Below are 24,171 nucleotides of genomic sequence, written 5' to 3' on the forward strand. Positions count from 1 at the left end.
CTATATGGTGCCCCACATCTTGCTTAGTTCCTTAATCTTGATGTTTCGAAACGATTGGTCGCGAGCATCATTTACCTCGCAGCCGGACCAGAACTAACGCAGCGCTGAGCCGGCGGCTCTGGCAGCTGGGCCGTGGCTCTCCGCAAGACGGTGAAAAACACGAATATCAAAACTCCACTTTGGTTTCATAACAAGTAAGACCTATCGGCCTTTGGCACAATTCGCGCTCAGTCCCTTCGGCCATAATAGCTCTCCCACACGCGCCACCCGCAGAACCCACCGTCACGAAACTCGTCACAGCATGTTGCTTCTTGCCACAGCTGCTCTTCCTCCTAATCTATCCTCCAGCTGCAGTGTGGCTTCTCCTCCTGTCCCTCTGCCTGTGCCGTCCTCCATCTGCTGGGCGACCCCTACACCAGATCCTCTTTCGACCCTTCCGCCCTCACCGCAAGAATCAACGGAAGATGAATGAAATACTGCTGACCGTCGGCGATCACAGCACAGCGGTTTTAAGTCTTCCACCCGCGCCAAGTCAATGAACGGTACACGAATAAGCCAGTGCGTTTGTCCACGTTTTACTGGGATTACTGGGTGGCGGCGACTGAGCGATCGATCGATGTTATTTCGGCGTCGCGAAAAAAAAACATTGTTGTAGCCTTTTAAGTAAACCTGACATTGAAACGAAAAGGTGCACATGGTGATTAAAAAATAGGTGATAATTAGAGCCAATGAATTTATCAATGCGGTGATCTAAATTTCGCCGCGATCCTGGCGGTAGTTTTGACGACAGCGTGTGGTATTTGGCCCCGTTTTCCCAGATTCCGACATGTCCGGCTTGCACGACGAATTCTGTGGCACTGGTGCCTCGCACAATTTCGTGTTGTTCACATGAAATGCAGACGGCACGCGTGTCGACGCTTTGAAGTTGGATTCACGCGTTCACCGACTCCAGTTACCAAGATGTGGCATAAAACCTGAAAAACGGTCGAAAACGGGAAAATTTATATTTACCGCTGTTTTGCACGTGGCACGTGCAGCGCCAACCCGTCACATCACGCGATTCCCTGTTCAATTATCTGTCGAAGCGTGTTGATCTTGCATCGCTCCGACCCGCTGTTGCCCAATAGCGGCCGCGGTTTCGAACGGCCACTCTCCGGTGCTGACCCGGAGAGTGGCCGTTTCGCTTTTTCGCGCCGCCCATGCTAAGACAATGGGCTAGAAATGCACTTTGCAACACGTGCCCCGCGGTACCTGTTGACCTCACCGGCACAATACTCGCCACTATACGTCCTCACCTGCGCACGTGCGCTGTGTCAAAATTTCACGTTTAGGCGACCCATCGTTTGACCTGCACACGCATCAACGCAAAAAGACAACCCACAAACAAACACACCCTAAGCAAAATATACCGGACAATACCTGCCGGCATAATTCACGCGGGCGGCCTCCCAAGCAGATTTCACACGTAGCCAGAGTTGTTTCCACCCTTTTCAATGTTGTCCCCGCCTGCTCCAGGCTCGGCCTAACGCCTCTCCGCTTTTTTGTGTTGGTTTTTTTTGTTGTTGCATGAAAGGCTTTTACCAAGCCACTCTGCTTATCGCAATGAAATGGTGAGTAAAAGTTTTCGAGCCCTTCCACGCCTGACCTTTCATCGTCAAGCTCCTAACCCGTCGGATTACTGAGCAACGACTATGTTCTCCAGTGGCTGCTTGGCGAAAATGTGAAGAAAAGAGCAGCGTGCGCGATGCGTTCTCAACACATTCATTCCCGTATTCTTGCGCAGCAAATGTTCTCGCCCGCTCCGACGATGTAAAATGCAAGAGTTTAGTTTCGTCAAATCAGCCGAGGGGGTGGTTGGCAAGGCATAAAATACACAAAATATGATGCAAAGAAACGATTGATGCAAAATTATACGTGGAGATAAAAACGAAATGCACTGCGATGGAATAGGCAGTCCGTGAATTAGATACGATATTTTGCTCGGTCACGGATAAACTAAGCCGTCTCACATGCCGTAACGGTGGTGGGGACAGTTCTTAGAAATAATCCAAACTGATGCCACTATTTATAATCCCCATCACACTCGTCGAACGTGAAGATTTTAACTGCGGTCATGGAAGATCAAAGTTAAGAAGTGACAAAAAATGGCCTAAGGCGATCTTGCACCTCTCCTTGAAAGTAGACGGTCGCGTGCTTTAATTTGAGCCGGTGGGACTCTGGGGAGATATGGTAAGCTGCGATGAGCGGCAGGGGCGTGGTTTGACCCATTCGACCCAGTCTGACAGATCAGCTTTAAGACATTCGAAGTCATCAAGAAGTGCATCACGCACGGGGCCACCGTCTCATTTTACCACTTTTTATTTTTGCTGCAGCCCATCACGCATGATATAAATAATGGATGTTGCCCGCGACCACCTCGGCTCTATGTCATGAGAGAGGTCAAACCGTTGTTTTGGAGGAGAACGGGGGCCGCGCATTAAAAAAAAACATGTAGTTGAATGTCGCTTAGAATGATTTCTTGCGAATGGGTGCCCCGGTCCGTAGTTCCTGGAATTACCGGGGCGTTACATGTGCATCGGACGGTGATTGTACATTATTCTTATAAATGTGATAACATAATAAGCTTTTGGTGAGCTACTGTCAAGAAGCTGATGTTAGAACCGTAATCTGGCTGTAGTCAAAGCCCAAACCGCCAGCATCGTGATTTACAGCCAATGTCTAATGCACGGTCAAGGCGGGTAGCCACCTTTCTGTAGATGTTTTTTTTGCTCAGGGAATAACACTGACGTCACAAATACCATACAACAAACTTCTCGGCGCGGCGTTTTACGATACGGCTGCTCGGCATGAAAGAAGGCCTGAAAACCTTGCAACCCTAATGTGGCGTGGATGCAGTGCGGTTGCCGTACTGACTGCGTCCGGTCCACAGGGTCTTCACAGGGTCGGGGACTGCCATCACCCTGCGCGGGCGGCGCACCTGTGCCCGTCACGTGACTGCACCACATGCGGACACGCTGTAAATGTGCTCGGGCGGCCCCGCAGGAGCTTCGGTCTTCCAGACACTGCACACGCTGCCAATGATATCACCTTCCCTCCGTGAACCTGTCATTACCAAATTCGGAAAGCCTTACGGATTTTCTTGCAGCGAAAAGCGCTGGGAGGATTCCGTAAGTCGCTAGCGAGGAGCGGGGACTCAATGGACCGCAGCCGTGTGGTCATGGTGGGACGGCCAGAGTGATGGAGGTCGTCGGTCCCGTGTGAAGAGTGACGCGCGCGCCTAAATCACACGCTCGTCACTGCTAATTGGCAGCGGCTCAGCCACGACATCATTTATCCCTAAGATTATAAAATTAAATTTTTATCGGGTTTGCGGCCTCTTTGTTCATTGTCGGTGGTGCGTTGCAATGCAAACATAAAACTGCAAAATTTGCTGTGTGAGGGTGCAAACCAAACTAGTCTTAACATCAACCAACTAGAACTTGTGTGGTTGCGGTGACTCGGCCTGGCCATACCAATTGAGTTTATTGCTGTTTTTAGGCATGCTTTTCTTTGCGGCGATGCGACTTACAAAAAAAATAACATCGGTCGAGACCAGACCCGGATAGCCTACTCGGGATCACAACGGTACGATACCAACTCTGTTTAAAGAAGTGAAGAATCGGGTGACAAGTGGGTCCATCAGCATAATGGCATATGCACGGTCGAGCGTAAACCTTGGATCCGTCGGGCCGGGAATGCTTCTTAGGAGTGACGCCAAATTTCTGCAGCTAAAACACTTATAAAGACCCGAAACCAGTGGCATCGTATGGGTGAATGTAGCTATCTACAAAAGAATTGACGGCCGATAGCGATAGCAGTAGTTAACCAGGATTGAGGACACGGCCACTGCCGCCAATGCATCCTCGTATATCAAACGCTATCGCGGCAACGAGAAAGACAAGGTCATGACAGCAAATTACAGCTAGTCCAATTTACTGCGGACAACGCCCACCATGAATATACTCACTTTTTGCAATCCTTTGCTCTTGGTCACAGACAACGTAAGCCAGTTTTAAGTGGTCGACTTTGCCGAACCAAGTTGCCGGGCCTCGGCCAGTCCAAAGCGAGCCGATGTTCAAGTGATGACACAAGGAGACCTCCGTGCCAACACCATGCCTACATCGTTGAACCTCCGCAGCCAAGTTCACAAACGACATAATTGGCGAATTTAACCACGTAAGCGGGCAGCCTGGGCACTTCCATCTTGTCCGAGTTGGATGACATACTTTATGAATTTGTCAGCCGTTGTCTGATGTTGTGGATGAAACTGAACTGTTTAGATAAGCATACCCACTGAGCGTGGCACTGTCATATGACGTACCTCGCGTTATGCTCTGTGGAATGAGCTTCTTCTTGCTAAGGTCACGAAGGTATGTGATGTTCAAGCACGTTGATGTGTCTATTTCTCGGGGTTTCAAAGGCGAGTTCCCCTTTTCTCTTGTGTTTTGCTATCATTTGCACAACGAAAACACTCATTTCTGTAATTATCTCGCGTGTGCCACACGTCTCACCGGTATAATAAAACGGAATGGATGCTGTTTCCCAATTATGATCCGAGGTCATCCATGCTTAACGCGGAGCATGGAACTAGTACCAGCTGCCGACATTGAGCGTGGAATAAGGGCGCGAGGCTTCGATTCCGCTGCCCCTAGCGGCGTGGCAAGAATTCGCACAAACATCGGGCAGGTGAAGAAACCAAGTGACCGGCTTGCCAAACACGGATTTTTGCGTCGGCATCACAATTAAATATATATTCTGTAACATCAAAGACGAACAGTTTGCGCTTGACAAGCTAAAAAGAATGTGGTTTTCTTCATGTTTTAATTGCTCCGGTCGTTATTTGCAGACCCAAGGGTAATGGGCGATTGGTTTCCAAACGGCCAAAGAATCTCGAGAAAGCCATTCCGCCGGCATAGCCACCACGACACCCGTCTGAGCGCGGTGGTAGATGCGAGTGGGCGCACAGAGCAAACGTAGCGGGTGTGAGGCTCATCGGCTAATGGGTTCTTTTTCCACCTTAAATGTGTGTCCTCCCTAACAAGAGACGAACTTTACCACCGAACAGTCGTGCCTTGAACTGACGCGGCGCGTCCAAAAACGACATTACTATGGCGCGAGCAGGCTGGGTCGAAATAGCATGAATCGCTCGGAGTCCGATCACTTATATGGCGCGCTCAATGCCTGCGCAGCAAGATCTGCTTAGCAAGAACTCTCATACCAGTGGCGTTCCAGCAAACAAGTCATGCGACTAGACATACCACGGAGACGGCCAGGGTCGAGTACTGGTCGATTCCATATACATCTAGATTACTTGAGGATACCGAAAATGAAAGGTCATGTAAGGGCTGTAACGAAAAACTTTTTAAAGGACATGAATGCAGTTTTTCCTAAAATAACATCTTGAGTAAAATTTTTATGTTAACTACTTTTTTCGCTTGCCGGTCAAGGTATTTGACCTTGAAAGCTAGAATAAAAATGACCCCGAAAGACATTGGTCACCCCGCTTTATTAATGATCTTACAATGCAGGCTACAACTCAAGTTTTTCCACATGCCAAGAAGCATTGGCGAATTCACATATGCTTCCTGGCGAAAAGTTTTGTATATTCACATCAGATACTTTTAAGACGCCACAATGCAAGGGCGCCTCGGTCTGTCATCAGTAGAGCTGGCGTCAAGGGAGCTGTTTCTAACGTTGAGGAAGAACAGAGCAGAGCTGAGAGATAAATTCAACAGTGGGAGGCTTCCTCTGCCCATTTGGGATCACCCGCATCCAGCATAGGCAGATCCTGGGGGAGAGGGGCACGGGGCCATGGCCTCCCAAAAAACTCTGGAAAGTATGTTTTTCCCTCCCCCAAACATTCCCAGAACTTAATAAAAGTTTCGTCTACTTACCGTCCGTTTTAACTTTTGGTGGGGCGGTATCAAACATTTATTTCCGTTTCGGAAACAAAACTTCGTGAAGAAAAGTTGGCAGCGATTTGAATATCTAGACAAAACGTATGTTGACGCGGCTTTGTCATACTCGGCGCAAACACCGCGTTTGGTGAGTACACTGGACTTCAGATCCCACACCAGCCAGCTAGCGACGAACGGTTGCCTCCCCCCCCCCAAAAAAAAACGACAACTCCAGGCTAGATCCGACCCTGACATTCAATGCACTCAGTAGTGAGACATTAAAGACAGACAGGACAGGGCGTGTGGTCAGACAGCACGTGTGATCGGACTCCTCACGGCACCGTACGTTACAACCAAGAGACAATGACATACAATTGCAACAAGATTTCGTGGCTCTTTTTGCTTCCGGCTGCTCAGTAATGCCTGATGTCATCCAAAGCCCATCAAGTTGTTTAAGTCTATTAACCGTTTAAGTTGTCTAATGTCTATTAAAATATCCACTTTCAAACCTCCAGCTTGAAGCCTGTGGAGCACGTCCGTTTTACCGGCTTGTAACAGCCAGTAGTGCTGACAATCGTCCAGTTATTGTCGAGTTGCGCACAGCGTACCAACAAAGGACATGAATGTTGTAGAAACTGTGGTTGCACATGCCTTTGAAAATATGAGGTCATGTGCTTCTATGGCTTTGGGTTAAACCAGTCCATTCGTATTACCAAAACGCGAGATAAAGATATAGCTCAAATGAAGCCGGACGTTAGTTATGAGCTGGCATAATGAGTTTAATGACGCTTCCCTTGCCTGATATGTTCATTGTCAACCAAGCTTTCTACGGCAAGAGCAGAATGACATGATTAAAACATCATGATTGTTTTTGGCCGGGAAACTAATGGCGCCATTCTGCTGGAAAACGCCGCAACTCTCGGAAGGTCATTAGTGCTAGGTCTGCCTACAATAGTCTGCCTACAATTGTTCTTCTTTCAAACGTCTTCCGCCGCCACGTCCGTTTTCCCATACGATTGCAATATATGGTGAATCGTCCGAGAAAAATGGAAGAAATAACTGAAGCCCATTTGCCAAAGTGTGGACCGGCTCGTGGGAAATTGACAGCAGGAGGATGGGCAGCGTCCATTTTTCATACCTTCCATCACGCGGTCAGCTGTCAGTGAGGGTCTGTTGTCGGGGCGGCCGACCTTCGCGGTGCAGCTGCGCACAGAGGCCGATGGTGACCGATCGAGCCACGCCAGCTGACGGCCGAGATGGAGTACTCAGTTGCAAGGCTCGTGAGGCGTTGTTGGCTCCCATCGTAATTAACTGCGGCACAATTGTCAGTGATGCCACAATCCACAGCTCTATTCACACCTTTAATCGATCCTAACCGATTTGCTAGGAATGTATCAAGCTCATACAACTACACACAAGAAAGCACATAGTCTTTTTGACGCAGTGGTCAAAAATTATTGGAAAGTCACCAGACGTTAAGGAGCATAATGTCACTGAAGAATACATTGGAACTTACTCCAGTAGCACCCAGGGACTCGTATCCATTTGGTAGATAACAAGGGAAATATTTGTGCCCACCCACACTCACGTATGTAAGCAGGCGCATACTGCACCAGCAAGGCGCGTCAGCAATAGAAAATATTTGTGCCCACCCACACTTACGTATCGCGTCAGCAATAGGACTTATTTATGTTCACCCACACTTACGTATGTAAGCAGACGCATTCTGCACCAGCAAGGCGCGTCAGCAATAGACCGTGAAGCAGCCCATGCCGTCTTTTCCGAAACTGGACTTAGATACAGCACGCTGTGGTCTAGACGGACGTGGATCCCACCAATAGGACCAATGTGACCAACACCCATCCTGAGTTTCAGCATTTTTCCCGATGTTTCGTTACAATCACCAAATATGTTAACTATTCCAAATCCATCCACCTTTTCCATTATGATCATTGGACCTTGGCGCCCCTAACGCTAATCAAAATGTCAGGATGGTCATTTGTTAACATGTGCGCGGACTCCAGACATTGGTGCCCTTCACCTGCTTAACTCATGCCATGAGGACATTTTTATCCATCGGAGATCCTTTTGTATGGTTCCTGAAGGCGACGAGCGACATTCGGTAATTCCGTAGTACTATCGGCACGTCTATTATCATAACTATCACTATCTATCTTCTATATCATGACCATCACGTCTATTATGACCTCACTCTTCCCACGCCGCAAAAGGCGTCTGACTGGCGTTACTACAATTCTGATTGCTGACGCTACTCGTTTGTGACCATACCATGTCATCACTGGCCGTGTGTAACCACTAACCAGCGCGCTTTGTCACCGCCCGAACAGCTGACGCCGCGGCCGGTCGGCTGTCCATGTAATGACGTTACTGGCTCACATTCGCGGCTTTCTTCCCCCCGCCGCGCCTCCGGTCGAGCGTGCACACACTGAGGCACCGAACAGAGGGACACCTGGCAGCGCGTGGCCAGGTGTGTACAGAGCACTGAAACGTGCACCCACCGGCAGCGGTGCCACGCCCCTTCCGAACACGCGCAACTGCTGCGCAATGGCGCGGGCGGTGCAATTCGACCGCTCGCCGCGCTGCTGGTGGCAATGTTTCGTGGCGTCAGGCTTACACATGTCTGGGTCCAAAGCGTGGATCCTAGGTCCTACAATCCCATTCTGTGGGGCGAGATCGGGACCCGCGACGCTGAGGTCCGTTTTCTGCAGTCCAGGCAGCGGCGTGTCCCCAGCTGTCACCCCATCATCGGCGCTGACCTCGGGACCGGCTCCCTGCCCCGGACCGCTCGGGTGCGGTCCTCAGCAACGGGTCAGGCGGCCGGCGACATGACAGGGTCGGGCTGCTGGTTCTCTCAGTCTAGTCTCCACGTGATCTTATGACTGGCCCCAATATTAAACATAAGATAAAAAGCTATCGAGTCTGCTGAGGTGGCTCAAATTTAAATCGGCTCTCTTAATGTGTGTTTCTTATCTTAGTTCAGAACGGCCAGCACCCTTCATACAGACGCGAGCGCAGAAAGACGCAGAGAGAGACATAAACAACGCCCACACTTCTCTAACACAGGCGCAAAAGCCAGATCTAAGCGAAACATAAACAACCAAAGACACCCCTGGTTCTAGATTCGGAGCGGCCTCTTGCGAGATCATACTGACAGAGTGTCTGCAGGAGCGCCTGGAGCCGTGAGCCGACCGGTCCACACGCTCAGGTTAGCTCCGCGGTCTAGCGGAGCGTCTGGAGCCGTGAGCCGACCGATCCACACGCTCGGGTCAGCTCCGCGGTCTGCCGGAGCGTCTGGAGCCGTGAGCCGACCGGTCCACACGCTCGGGCCTGCGTGTAGACCAGCTCGCCGGGCGGTGCGGCTGGGGTACGCTCGGCGTGTGCCAGGCGACCGGCTCGGACGGATCTCACGTGCCAGGCGGTCCCAGTCGGGCTGATGCACCGTAATCTCCTGCTGAATGAAGTCAAACGCGCCGCACGTGGTACGGGACGGACCAGTTGAACATCCGGCAGGGAGCTGAGGGAATGGACCGAGTAACCGCAATAAAAATGTGCGGAAATGTGGGGATCAATCAGGAGTCCAGCTTTTAGGACACGGTTTTTGCGCTTTTACATTTTAGGACAACTTGCGCTGAACTCCCACGTTAATGCAATGGCCCAATGACATTTTTCAAGAAACACGATCAGTTTTCCGTTGTAGCCCAGGCTTATGCACACTTATACAGCAGCACCTGATCAGCCCAACCTGACCCTAATGCTTTCTAAAATCTGACATATTTGCAACCAACGGTCACAAGTTATGCAGTTTTCCGTGGTAGGAGCACACTCTTTTCTAAGCGGGGCTGCACAATTTTTGAGGCGCTTGCGTACGAGCTCTCTGACCACAAAGTTTTTTCATAAATTTTACATCACAAAAGTTTCTCCTGTCCTTTTCGATGAACGTAGAAAACGGTAGCATTCCAATTGCAAAAATGCTGAAAAACACCGGTCGAGAGCAGGTCCAGACTTAGGGAGCCAGGCGTCGCAGCGACATGGGGTCAGTTCATGTTGACTGAATAGAAAACAGACGACGGTATGGGCAAAAGTGCCCGTCGTTGTGTGCTGACAGCCATGCACTCTCCTGCGCCAACCGTGGATTCGCCCCGGATAGGGCGTCTTGAGGCATGACGTCAGATATTAGCAGACAGGGTATATTAAGACATGCCACTAACAGCGCTGTGTAGGCAACTGCACAGGTCACGGGTCATGAACGGATTCCAAACCGTCCGACCCACAGGCGTACCAGAAACCAAGCCAAGCCAAGCGGCCGATTTCACCTTTTCCGAAGCCGGTTTGGAACGTAGGACGCCATGGCCTAAACCGGTCTGGATCGTAGGACGCCATGGCCTAAACCGGTCTGGAGCGTAGGACGCTATGGCCTAAACTGAGAGAGACATGGCCATGGTGCCTTCACGGGCGTTTGGCGCTATTTGTTGTGGCCAATATCACCCAGCATTCACATATTTCGTAAAGAAGGCGATGATTCGCCATACCTTGAGCATCACCGCCAAAGCCGCGGATCACGGCTTTATCGATCAGAAGTCTGGCACAATGCATAGTTGATCATTTTTCAACCGACGTTCCTGGGAATCGGTGCGCGAAGGCTACACCTGCGCTTGCTGATCTCCTATAAAAGGTAGACTTTCCATTGCATTGATCTTTCCCACTGATATTGATTTCCGAATGGTTCTGGCTCCATCAACTTAGTACCTATCGTCATCTACATAAGGAACATACGAATTTCACGTCTGATATGGCCTCGCCCATCCCATGCCGTGTAAACCGTCTTACTGGTACAAACTTAGCGGTTTTTGCTTATCAAAGCTAAAGAACCTGAGTGCAAAGAAGACAGCATTTCATGGCATGGACTTACGTAACAGCACACGTTCGGCCTATAGCATGCGCGTGACTCGCGGGCACGCTTTGGCGGCAAGGAACCGGAAATATCTGGAAATCCGTACCCATCACAGACCTCTGATCCCAGCAAGCATGCCGGCAACGTCTCCCCCTCTGCCGTGCAGCCGACCGGCACGACAAGAATGCCGCCCGGGCGCCGACTCAAAACACCCGTAGCCGTGCGCGAGAATGTGGCCACATTCGCCTCACACACACGGCATCGCAGGACATGCCGCCCCGGAGGGATTTACACTTGGTCAGTCAGCATCTTGACTGCTCGCTGCTTGGACGAGCGCAGCGAAAACATGAGTCAGTCTATCCTTGACAAAAGATGAGCCTGGTGTTTTGTCTGCAGCCTCGTTTTCGAAAAACATTGCAAGGGAAAACACGCGGTAAATGCCACTGGTTCACTGAACTGCGGCGTTCCTCAGTGTTTGCGTCTTCTCATGCACACACAAGGATATCTCAGAGCGGCCTGAGCAGAATCTTTGGCCGATAGTGCCGGGCTTCGTTGCACACTACATGAAAATTGTATGCACCTTAGAGCCGCATTTTCTTGTGGATTTGCCTTGATCACAATTCTCATGATGGCGCACACTTTGATGTGCGAAGGGTTCAACTGCATCATCACTAGACGCATGAGCACGCCGTCAGACTCGCGTCATGCGGCACTGCTTCTGCAGGATTCCTCTCAACTGTGGGGTCACCGAGCCATGTCAGAGGTTCCACGGTACAACAGTGGGCGGCACCAACCACGTCTGTTGGAGCTACATGGGCCGTTGTACAACACGACGCCCCTCGCCGTCTTGCATTTCTGTTAACGCCGCAACAATCCGCCTGCTCTTGGTTCCGTAAGCTGTTTTAACTCAACATGCTCGTGTGAAACTTTCTGGGTATCACCACCGTGGTATATCAGCTGGTCAAGCAAGCTGGCGCGCTTTCGTGCCTCTGCTTTGAAAACATGTTGACCTTCGGAGACCCTGCTATCTTGGAATCTGCTTTGGTGTGCAATCGGATATCCCTGTCTTGATATATCAATGGGTGACGGGACGTTGTGCACTGACTGCCCTGCCCCTGTGGTGTCAAGCGGCGCTCGGGCACGGGGCTCCATCAACCCGGACTCGACCCAGGATGATGGGGCGAAGATAGAAGCAAATACAAAACAAGGCAATCAGATGGTCTCGATAGGGAAACATTGTGTCCGATGCACACGGACCGATCGCGACTACGATGCGATGAGCCAAAAACTGCGGCGCCGACGCTGATTGCTATCGCGAGCGACACGAAAAGCGGAGGTGGAGGAAACTCTGCGACGGTGAGCTGTTGAAAACGGCAGGAGTGTTACTCAAATCTGGTGAGTTACAAGGTCGTCAAGGATGTGTTGCACCAGTGAAGGAAACCTCCTGAACCGTCTTGATTGGCTAAACAGTATGAAGGCTCATATGTTTCGACAAAAGTTGTCCGGACAGGCAGCCTGACCGACAGACAATATGGCGTCCGGACGGGCAGCCTGAACGACAGGCAATATAGCGTCCGGACAGGCAGCCTGAACGACAGACAATATAGTTGTCTGGACAGGCAGCCTGAACGACAGACAACATAGCGTCCAGACAGGCAGCATGAACGACGGACAATATAGCGTCCGGACAAACAGCCTGAACGACAGACAATATAGTTGTCTGGACAGACAGCCTGAACGACAGACAATTTAGCGTCTGGACGATTGGTCATGCTGCGAATAACTTGCAGATGATCGTCCCTTATCTTAAGGAACTACACGGTTGAGCAGTACTTCCACCGCCAAAAAACGAAAAAAGGAGAATGTGCCTTTCAAAATTGCATCGGCTAAGATTCTCCAATCACTTGAAGCACGTCAAGAGAGGGTGTGACATTGGGAGTTTTGAAGAGAATTACCGCGCCTGGGAGTCACCAAGGGAGGAGCTGCACGCTTCTGGCCGGAACGTTTGTGCTTTAGCAACCAGTGTGCCGCAAAAGACAAGCTTTATTTTACCAACAAAATATGCATAAGCTTACAGGACCCGCAGAAAAGGGAGCAGCCTATTTTCGCAAACCAAAGAGGTAGTGAACTTCCAGGGCGCGGACTCGTCCCCGAAAATACTCAGTTCTCAACCCGCGTTGGGATAAAAATAGGTGGTTGATTACCAGAGTTGTTCTTGATTTGGCGTAGGTGAATTGCAAAGTCCTGTAATGTAATGAATGCATGATCGCGCAACAATACGGCATAGCATATCCTCTCGATCCTTCCAGGCTTATTCAGGGCAGGCTTGGTTGCAGTGGGGATAATTCGGCGCGCGCGAAAATGCAAATGGGTACAGCATTATCTGTGCTTCCGTGCTGTTAGTAAGCTGCAGTCCTGGTGGACTTGGAACACATATGAAGCATTGCGCAAGTTGCAAGCATCGGCGCTAGCCACAGCTGAAAAGACAGCAACCCTTTGTCGAAACATTATTTGGCATTGAAGCCTTACCGTGTTTTCTTTGGGTGGGTGGGGGGTAAGGGTCAGACTCAGGTGACTCCTGCGGCATTGTCGCATTTGGAAAAAATGCTGAGGGTCCAAAACGAGCTTGTCGCAAAACGAGGTTGAACTTTTTTTAAAGTGGAAGCATATCTGTTTCGATAATGCCCGCCGATTATGCAAATCGATCCCGAATCTGATTCCACGGAAAGGCCAACAGAGCCGAAGCCCAATACGATTTTACGTGGTCCACACGGAACTGAACCCTGAATCAGATTCGGTTCCGGTTGAACTGAGCACAAGTCTGGCCACAGGCTGCCCAGAGGGTAAAGTGCACACCTGAGCAGTGAGCCCCACGCGGCGCAGACCAGGCATTTCCGGGTCCCACACACGACCGCGCGGACTTTGCGGTCTGGCGGCCGCCCCCGCCGCGGCCGGCGGTCTCCGTGTCCGGTCCGTCAGTCAGACCCGGGGGGAGTGGTCCGCCTGGCATGCACTGCCAGCTGTGCGTCACCACTCCGGCCGCGCCGGCACGGACCACCCCAAGGCCGGACGCCCCGTACCAGGCTCGGGCGCCTGCCGCCGCCGCCGGCGGCCGTCGTACGGCGCGGCGGCCCCACCGTCTCGCCGCCTCGCCGCCGGCCGCACCTGAGCCGTGCTGGTACACGTCCGGTCCGCGGACCTTGCCGGCTCCGCTCCAGCGGCAGAGGCCGCCGTGATGACGTCACGAGCGTGCAGGGGCGGCCTGTTTGCGCCGGGCTCCGCCTCTTCGCTCAGTTGTTGTGCAAGGGACGACGCACCACGTTCCACGTTCGATGTCCATTTTGGTGTGCGTGCGGGGCCAAGCGAAATGCCACTAGTGGTTATCTCAGGAGGCTCTGCAGCGTCGGCACGCACCTCGGCGGGGTTGAGCTGAGACCTCCGCGGAGGGCTCAGCGCCCGCGTCAGCCCCGCAAGGCAGGAGATGACCCAAAGATGAGGCACCCCGCCCCATTCAAACAACGGAGCCATTGGGCTAATACATGTGTTTATCGAGGACAAACGACATCCCGTGAAGAGAGCAATATTGATTTCAAAGTCTTATTCTGCGATAATGAATTAAATGAATGTCTACAACCGGCGCACGAGCTCGTAACGCATTGTGCCTGACCTCTGAGGCTCACAAAATGGGCACACACTGCGACTGCAAGGGGATGTCACATCAAATCGGGGCGAGTCTTTCACCGTTAAGCACGACCACTGCCTTCAATATCTGTGACAACGGTTACCAACTGAAATTGAATCAATCGAGATTATGTTGCTCACATTGCCCAAATATTTCAAAAACGCAAATGCGATGCCATCAGAGCGGTCTGTTTTCGTGGTTGATATCAGTCACCCAGACAGCTTACTTCGAAGCTCTGCTTCGTTTTATTGAAGATGTTTTGGGAAACTCTTAAAAATAATCAAAAGCGGCCATTGCTTTCTGCTCTAATGTTAGGGAGGCACTAGTTCATTTGCATCCGAGTATTATCTCATTTTCATAAATATGCACCGGGCCTGCACCTGCACGGCAGACTGGCCCTCTGAGACGTGGGAGCGGCCTCGACATGGTCCACTCAGCGTGATCACGCACAGCCAAGAGCTCCCAGCGAAATCAGCGAGCCAATGAAGATCTGTGTATCAATTCCAGGCTACCGTTGTCAGGTCAGAGCCGTTGCATCCTGGGCAGAGCCTTTAAGATCGGCCATAAAAAGGAGAGAGCTTTGGATTATATGTCGTGCGCAATCGACACGCTTAAGTACAAGATGCGTGGTAGGCATCTCGGAATTCATATGCCTACGACTATCACTCCTACCGAAATAAAACATCGCGTGACCTCATTTTGTTGCCCCTCTCGTCATGCTAGCATCAACAAATATGAAAATAATATTGCATATCTGCCAATCAACTTCTGTACCGTTGGCGTGGTGCCCGGCTGGGCAAGAACCTTCACTGAAATCAATACAACTGATATCAATACGCTATCACCACTTTTTCCATCTCAAGTGACATACGTTCTGTTTTGTACCGCGCAAATTACAAACGATGCCGTTCTGGCAGCCTGCCTTCAAAGCCTCTCGGGAGCTAACAAAGAAGTCTCATCAGCCTTGCACGATGACCGCAGTCAGCATTCCTGGATTAAGGCCGGATTTTTTCTTCTCTCGTGAGCGCAGCCCAATGTCAGGGATACGCTATTGTTGGTATCGTTTGGTATGTCCGAGTAAGGTCATTCAGTTGAAATTTCTGTGGAATGTCTCTATATTGTGTGACGTAGTTGTCTATTCTGAAAGAGTGGGACGTAAGATTCCATGACATTTCTGCGATGTACCGGCTGCTGATAGCAAGCAGGGCATTCAAGGTGTTCGCAAACGCGTGGCACGTTTGTTCTGAAAAAATATCTGCGTTACCTGTATTTTACTTGCCGTATATTGGCCACAGCGGCCTGTCCTGGCTGTTAAGTCCAACACTTGTCTGGCGAATTTTGACGTCGTAATACCAATGTTACGGTATGCCACTCGATGAAGCAGATGCTGAAATGCCGTGCTTGTGGATCAATTTGCATATAACTTGTACCCAGGTGCCCTCGAAACGTCCAGAAACATTGATCTTATCTTTGTTTATGCTGAAGGTACTCTAGTTTTGGCACATTTAGTTAAGCATATGCATCTGACAGCTGAGCTTCTCAACTTACAGCACTGCGAGCCAGCCAATCGCTGATGTGCCCCAGATGTGTTTCTCTGCTCTGGACGCACTATGTAGATGTGCACGTGCATGGCACGGTTTTTCGTCACGCACTCGCAGGCTGTTGCGGAAATGGCGCTCGCTTCCTCCGATGCTTTTTTTGACTCGCAGAGTATTTTTATGATGTTGTCACGGGATTTTCTCAGAGGTGAGACGTGCACGGGTCCCGGAAAGCCGCGGCCACTCTATACTTATGAGGGGGCCAATCAATCCGTCACTGAAGTGTGTCTTAGCCACTCTTTGTTCCCTCGCCGGCCCCCTAGTCTCGCTCGAACCGCCGCCCATTTTGTTTGATCCTTTGATTTCACAAGCAGCCCAGACTTTGCCCAACACTTTGATGTGCTGAAATGAGCTGATCCCACGCCGAGCGTAGATTATAGCTGAAAAGGGCTGGCTGCAGGCACGACATTTGTCGACTGCCAGGAAAGAATTACTGAATCGATTGCTGGGAGCACTAGAGTCGTTTGGTTTTCTGAAGCTATTTCCGTAAAATGTTCCAGAAATTTGGTTGTGTACAAAACAAAAACCAAGAAATAATATCGAAAAGCAGAATGCTGCAATAGGGAGACACTCAGTACATTGCTTTATTCTGTATTACTTTTGGGCTTCGATATGTGTGATAAGTACTGAGTTGAAACGCCAGGAAGAGGTCCGAATGAATGACAAACTACAGAACCTTTCAAGGGCGCTCAAGAGGGTCCCTGCACGCCCGTTAGGCCTGCGCGATGACAGTGCGTCCTTGGTTTTCAGGGACTCGTGGCCGTCCCGGTGGCCAGGGTGCCTCAGGGTCCAATAATCTCGGGTGCTTTGAGAATGCCTGGGGCATTCCTCCCATCAGCATCCGTGCACTGATCTCTGATATGGCCCTTTCCCACTCAGTCTACAATCCGCAGCCTTGAACAGTCTGGCATGCTCAGCTCCTGCACCGTGCCCACCTTCGGGTAGAAAGCTCTTAAAACCAGCCCTTAAAGTAAACACGTTTACATCTGGATAAGTGAGCAGGCTTCTGAGCGCTTAGCTTCTTCGGTGTTATGAGTTGTTTTGTTGAGAATATTCAAATTCTGATGCACCAGGAGGGATTAGCTTAACTGCGATATCAGGCAACCATTTGGAAGCACTGTGAGACTACCTAATGCTTCAAGGCGTTCTTCATGGTCACGATAGTAAGGCCGAGCGCCAGATTACGTGAGCTGAGGTGAGCGCCGGCTTGACAAGTTTTAATGGGATTCGTATCATAGCGCTAGCGAGTTTGTGTATTCGTGCAATTTTCAAATGTATGTTTTTTGTGTCAGATAAGCGGGCACCTCGGACATGTGCCACGAATGCGACGCATTTTTAGTGATGTTTGATTTTACGTAAGCTCGTACTAAATGTCTATGCTTCTGGTGTTAACGTCGCCGTCACTATATTGTCCAGGTGTAACATTGCGGGTTTACCATCAAGCTCGATGCCTCGTTGTTTGCCTGTCTCCACCACACTCACTCTTGTCCCGAACGAATGTTGTCTTGCTTGACATGTTGAGGCTTCTTGGTGATGAGTTTCGCGGCTTATGCGTCGTCAGGTTAATTGGGTACTAGATATCCCCAGGTAGTTCGCCTCATTTCAACTTTTAAGTTGTCATTTCAGCGGCTTCGATTCCTCTCTGTCTTACCAGTTTGGCCGTTGAGTGTGACGACACGAAGAGGTAGTGTTAGGTAAAAAGTCTCTTGTTAGTTTCCAGTACTTTATTAATACTGGAAGGTCGAAGTGTGGCAGATACGTACTCATGGCTGAATGTCTATGTGATGCCGAAGGCATGCACAAAATAAAACACCCCATTAGTCTAGGTTTATGTACGGCTATGACGGGCTATTCGCTCTTATGATTCCCCCCTGTGAACATCGTGCACCCCCGTAACCAGATAATGCTGGTAAACCATGCACGGTGTAGGGCTTTACAACTTGTAGCAATTTCTAATGCTGATAATAATATATTGCAGTTGTGCTAATCCTGCTTGGCGTTAGAGGGCCTGCATGGTGCGCGAGGTTGACATAAAAATTCGTTTCACGCACTTCGATTGTAATTTTTGTTCTGAATCAAACTACAATTAAAAGGCACGTGAATCAATTACTCTACAAATGTGCAAGTCCATGATACAGTTTTCGTTCTTGGTGAAAATACAAGCAGCGCAGGTGTTTCGAAACCATGCAGCGACTGCCATCTATCGGCATGTAAACTAAAGGCATCGAAGTAGGCAGGGCGGTAATTTGATGCTTTGAGGTTGCAAATAATTCCCAGCATTTTAGAACAATTAAGTTAGAACAACAAAGAAAATCTGAAAACATTGTTACAAGAGCGAAGATGATCACCCGCATGCCATCCATCACATTTTAGACACATGAAATAAGTCAAACACTTTGACAACGTCCAGGATGAAAAAGCGAAAACTTGATGAATTCTGATTTGTTTCAAATGTCTCAGCTATAAGTATTGGCGTGCGGTTGGTCTTCTTCGGTTTTTCACAAGGTCTGCAATCGTGCCAGAGGCCCTCCGAAGGCTAAAGATCGCAGGTGACGTGGGTGCATTTACCAGCTTAGATATTCGTCAGGATGTTACAGCCTTCACAGATCATGTGAATCACGTCAAATTGGAACCACAAACTGCTAAGATGGTTTACAAGGTGACTCATTTGATTGCTGAACGACTCTCAGGCAAATCGCAGAATGATGACCTTCGTGTCATCACTGTTGCCTTCAGCTTTGCCTCGGGCAACAGTGGCGTCACCTAGGTAGTCATTTTGTGATGTTTCCATCCAGCTCATTTGGCATTCCTTTAGCACCTGATACAAAAGTTGTCAACCGTATGAGCGCAATGAGGGGGTATTTGTGTCACTGGGGCTCTCTGACGCACTCAGCTGCTGGAGCTTGTATGACATCGCCTGTCTCTCACCCCTGGCGGGAAGGGCGGGTACCGCTGACAATCGAATCTCATACCTCTGGTTTCCTGGATGCGCGACTTAACCACCACATTATCAGTATCCTTTAACACGCGCCCGTGTGACCTGTTGGATACCCTTCGCTCGGATGGGGGTCAATTTGACCCCGAGAGATCTCAGAAACTAAGGGAGCTAGAGAAACCAAATGCACGGAATGTCTTTCCCTATACGTGAACTCACTTGGGTTAAATTTTGAGACTCCTAAATCATGACCTTCGGGTCAAATAAGGTCAAACAAGGTCAAACTCTAGGTAATGTCCAAAGTGCCCCCCAGAGCCAAGACTACCTGCTCCAGGCCAAACGTCACATGCTCATTTAAGGTCAATAACCTTGTTTGTTTTTTTCGAAGGTCATGGCGACCAAAGTACATTCAGGACTGCTTTGAATTCTGCATATGAATAAGCGACAAATATTACCCTAGGCCAGTATGTTCATAAAAATGATGCTGACCTGGGTCATTTTAGGTCAGTGACATTGCCTGACTTTGAAGAAGTTCTTGGAAGATGTACAATGCGGTTCTTGTTATCAATAAATTTCAAATAAGCACCAGAAGCCACCCCATACGGCAAGCCCTGGAGCAATAAATCAGTCTGGTTTTGACCTTGGTCTGACCTTTATACCTGACTCAGAGTCATGGAGTTTGTTCCCCAAATTGTTGTGGTACCTAAGAAACTATCTCAGAGATGTATGGCTCCGTCTAACACACCGTTGTTGCACCCGATTGAACGATTCCCTAGAGATTGACTTCGCTGAATCGATGGCCTGAATTTGACCTGCCGTAGATCAATGACATTGCAAGGTAAATCTAATTTTGTAATACCAAATTATCCGCCATTCGATCGCTTACAGCTATGCAAAATTTGACGCGGCTACGCCATGCCGTTCAGAAACCATTCTGGAAAAGCTTTTTGGGGTCAAACTGATCCCCGCCTGAGCGCGTGTTAACGGGGTATCTCAGGCACCATTATCTTAATACATGTTTTCATCAACACGAATGACCAAGATGCGATTTAGACAAGTTACCACCGACTAGTTAAAACAGGACCAAGGGCCATAACCGCGACTTCACAGGATGGGAGGAAACCACGGACCACAGCACCATGCAACAATCCCGCAGTACATCAATAAAACGGTGTTAACCGCCGCGGTGCGATCCCCGCTCCGCATCGCCGGCCTTCCCTGCAATATGAAAGTACGAACCATTTTACGGACTTGTAGGATGTAATATACGTAAGGTCAACGTAAGATTATAAGGGATGCATACAGCACGCCGCAACATGGGCTTGCCAGCGAAAATGTTGTCTCCTCCTCTGTAACCTCGCGTGGGCGACGCGATCACAACGCGACCCGAAACGCTCCGGCGCATCGCCACATTGGAACGTAGAATTTCTTTCAAGTGTTGTCATGTCTTTCGGGTATGGTGATGCTCACGGGGCCAGGACAGCAGCTAACATCGTTGGAATTTCCCTGGTTTGTTGTCATCAACGAATCGTCTGACGTGGCTTATGTTGAATGTGATGGCCTTGCAACAGATGCGGCAATCTACAGGTGCATTGCAATCCGGCTATTTTTTGTTGTTAAGGCATGTATACCTATTTTCTACGCATCTATATTACACTATGGTTGTCGAAGTTACCGCCATGTATGGACTGCGTTACATTACCAGTCGAGCAAAGTAACTCCCCCACAATAGAGCACATTTTCGCTGGAACCTAGCTTCACAATGGGATTCCAGACTTCTCAAAACTTGTATTTCTCACCCCACCCCTCGGGCAGAGGTATAAGCCACGCATGTCAACACTCGAGTTTCTTCACCCACAACTGTTGTTCATTCGCTCTGCACCACTTTCTTTCTTACACTCTGCTGCCTTGAAATGGCACTAAACGACTGCATGCCTAAATATGCATTATGAACAGGAAACAGCATATTGAGTTGTGCACATGCCATGAATAAATAATGCATGCCTTTTATATGCAAGCCAAACGTTTCTGCAAGTGCGCCCATCCACCTTCCATCCGAATTGAACACAGCGTAGAAAGTGCCTGTACAGCACGGACGATCAGTCCAAATAGGTGCGTGTCTTGCCGACGCAGTACGCGCAGCCTTTCATACCCGTAGCCCACGGATTGGGAAAATCAAGCGGTGGTCAATCGTCCAATGGCGTGCGTGGGTGAAGCTTTGTATCCTTTTGTGGACGGCTTTACCAGTTCCGCCGGATCCAATGGGGCCGGATCCATGGGGCCGGATCCAACGTTACTCGTGGCTTGAATGCTTATTGTGTGGGCAAAAACACAAATTTGACAAGGTGCCCAGAAGCTGCTGAAACCCGCACCCCACGGTCCCCAGCGGTGGTGACGCTTATGGTCCGTGCCCCTTCCCCACTGTTTGTTCGCTCTCAGCATTTGGCCGAAATCGCCCAAAGGGTTGAAGGATTATGAGTGGAAATGTGATCTTCGGCCCCTAAATACTCATATGAGGCTGCGGTAGTGCGGAACTTAACGGCTGCAAGACGAGCTTACGTGAGCTGCCACGCGGAGCGCCCGCCATCTCGCCGCCGCTACGACGTTAATTAGCAACGTGTGCACCGGGGATGATTTCCTGGTGCCCTTGCGGGGGTAATGCTTGTCTCAATGCCGCCTGGCGAGTAGATGTCCGGAGCGCCAGCTGGCTAATCACGGCCGCCCCACATGGCGGGCCAGACTGCAGTTTATCCCATCGCCTTGAAGAAGTGGTCAGTGTGACACAGTTTCGGAGCTGAGTGTTCCTTGCCCTCGCTGGGCGAGGACCGGCGGGGTGTGGCTACCTTGCCCACCCCGTCATCCAGGAGACTTGACATGCGTATTATCTCAGCAGGCGCTGCAAGATGAGATCGCACCGCATGGCCGTGAGTGCGATTCACTAATCTCAAGCACATGCATGGGTGATGCGTGCTAGTAGTTAACATTTTTGAGCGCTTGATCTGCAGAAATCTAGTCACCATCACTTCTAACACGACCTTGGAAGATGGAGTGTTTGTGCTGACCTAAATAGAATCCTCGGTCCCGTAAATCTTGAGCCACTTGGCACTCGCCACTTGATGGGATACACTTGGTATGTCGTTTTGTTCCCATTCCACCTCGAAGTTCCAATTACGCGGTGAGCAGCCGTAAGGCACAATACCTGAATAACGTTCCCGTTTCCGCAAAGAAGTTGACCTAAATGAATCAAATTAGGGGCCATCAGACTCTTGCGGCACTAAAGTACCTACTGAGCTTTAACACGTAGCAAGATCTTCATTAGGAATTGACTGGCTAGAGATTGCCTCACTCTCACAAGCTGGCATCAGCAAAACATCCCGCCTGTCCGGCCCAGGTTGGGTTGGCATTGTTCACACTTCTATTGTACAGACATCGCTGAGGTCGAGACGTTCCTTGACTACAGTTACAGCGAGTCCAGTTGTGCCGGCTGCGGCTACACACAGGTAGCTGTAACGGCTGGTGATCTTGGAGCCATGATACACGCAGCTGTGACGGCTGATGATCTTGGAGCTGTGACAAACGCAGCTGTGACAGCTGATGATCTTGGAGCTGTGATATACGCAGCTGTGACGGCTGATGATCTTGGGGCTGTGATACACGCAGCTGTGACGGCTGATATTCTTGGAGCTGTGACACACGCAGCTGTGACGGCCGCAGGTGACACAGCTGTGATACACACAGCTGTGACGGCCGCACATGGCACAGCTGTGATACACGCAGCTGTGAAGGCCGCAGCTGGCACAGCTGTGATACGCGCAGCTTTGATGGCCGCAGCTGGCACAGCTGTGATACACGCAGCTGTGACGGCCGCAGGTGGCACGGCTGTCTCATTATGGGCCATACACGGACGGTCAGCTGTCAGGCGCGACGACGACAGACACGACAGCTTCAGGGATGACGGCTGCACGTGACCGCCGTGTATGTGCGACAAGGTGACAGCTGCTCGTCTGCCACACCTGACACGTTGTGACGCCCAGGAGTGTTTGACCGGCGCCGGTGTACCGGCCGCCGGCGTGAGAGCCGCGGTTGTGACAGCCGCACACGGCCGTGGCCGGACCGTCAGCAGCCGCACACGGCCGTGCCCGACAGTCAGTAGCCGCACATGGCCGTGTTCGGACCGTCAGCAGCCGCACACGGCCGTGTCCGGACCGTCAGCAGCTGCAGTCGCGGCCGTGTCCGGACCGCCAGCAGCTGCAGTCACGGCCGTGTCCGGACCACCAGCCGCACGCGGGCGTGTCCGGACCGTCAGCAGCTGCAGTCATGGCCGTGTCCGGACCACCAGCAGCCGCACACGGCCGTGCCCGGACGTCAGCAGCTGCACGCGGCCGTGTCTGGACCGTCAGCAGCTGCAGTCGCGACCGTGTCCGGACCGCCAGCAGCTGCAGTCGCGACCGTGTCCGGACCGCCAGCAGCTGCAGTCACGGCCGTGTCCGGACCACCAGCAGCCGCACGCGGCCGTGTCCGGACCGCCAGTAGCTGCAGTCGCGACGACCGTGTCCGGACCGCCAGTAGCTGCAGTCGCGGCTTTCGCGCCCACTCGATCCGACGCGGCCCATCACAACGCGGTCCCAGCCGCTCGGGCGCCGGCCTCGGCTCGCTGAGGCGCCGGCGCCGGCCTCTGGTGGACACAGCAGCGGTGCCGGGGTGTGGGGCAACGCACTGACAGCAGCCGCTCCCACAGGGACAGCCGCCCCATCCCTAACGGGCCTCCAGTCCCACGCCGTGGCGCGTAATGTGCGGGGTTGCCTAACACGCCGGGTGATGTAGCTGCTTGTTCCGGTCGGGGGGAGGGGGGGGGGGGGAGGGGCTATGTACCGCAGTCGTTTCGGGCTGCGAGTCCCGTTGAGTGAGGGGAGGCTTGATGATGTGATTTTCGTGAGGCCATGCGGTACGTGGGATTTGAAGAGGTACTGGGACGCGATGGCCCTGAGCAGTGGTGTTGGTGATCTGGGAGGTGGCATCGAACCGCTGCTCCTGCCTGGCACACCGCGACGCGTCTCGGACCGGCCTGGGTCAAGTATTAAAGCCTCACTAGCATTGTCTAGTGCGCG

Source organism: Pollicipes pollicipes, unplaced genomic scaffold (genome assembly GCF_011947565.3).
Source record: "Pollicipes pollicipes isolate AB1234 unplaced genomic scaffold, Ppol_2.1 Scaffold_3087;HRSCAF=3621_pilon_pilon_pilon, whole genome shotgun sequence".
Lineage (NCBI taxonomy): Eukaryota > Metazoa > Arthropoda > Thecostraca > Pollicipedomorpha > Pollicipedidae > Pollicipes > Pollicipes pollicipes.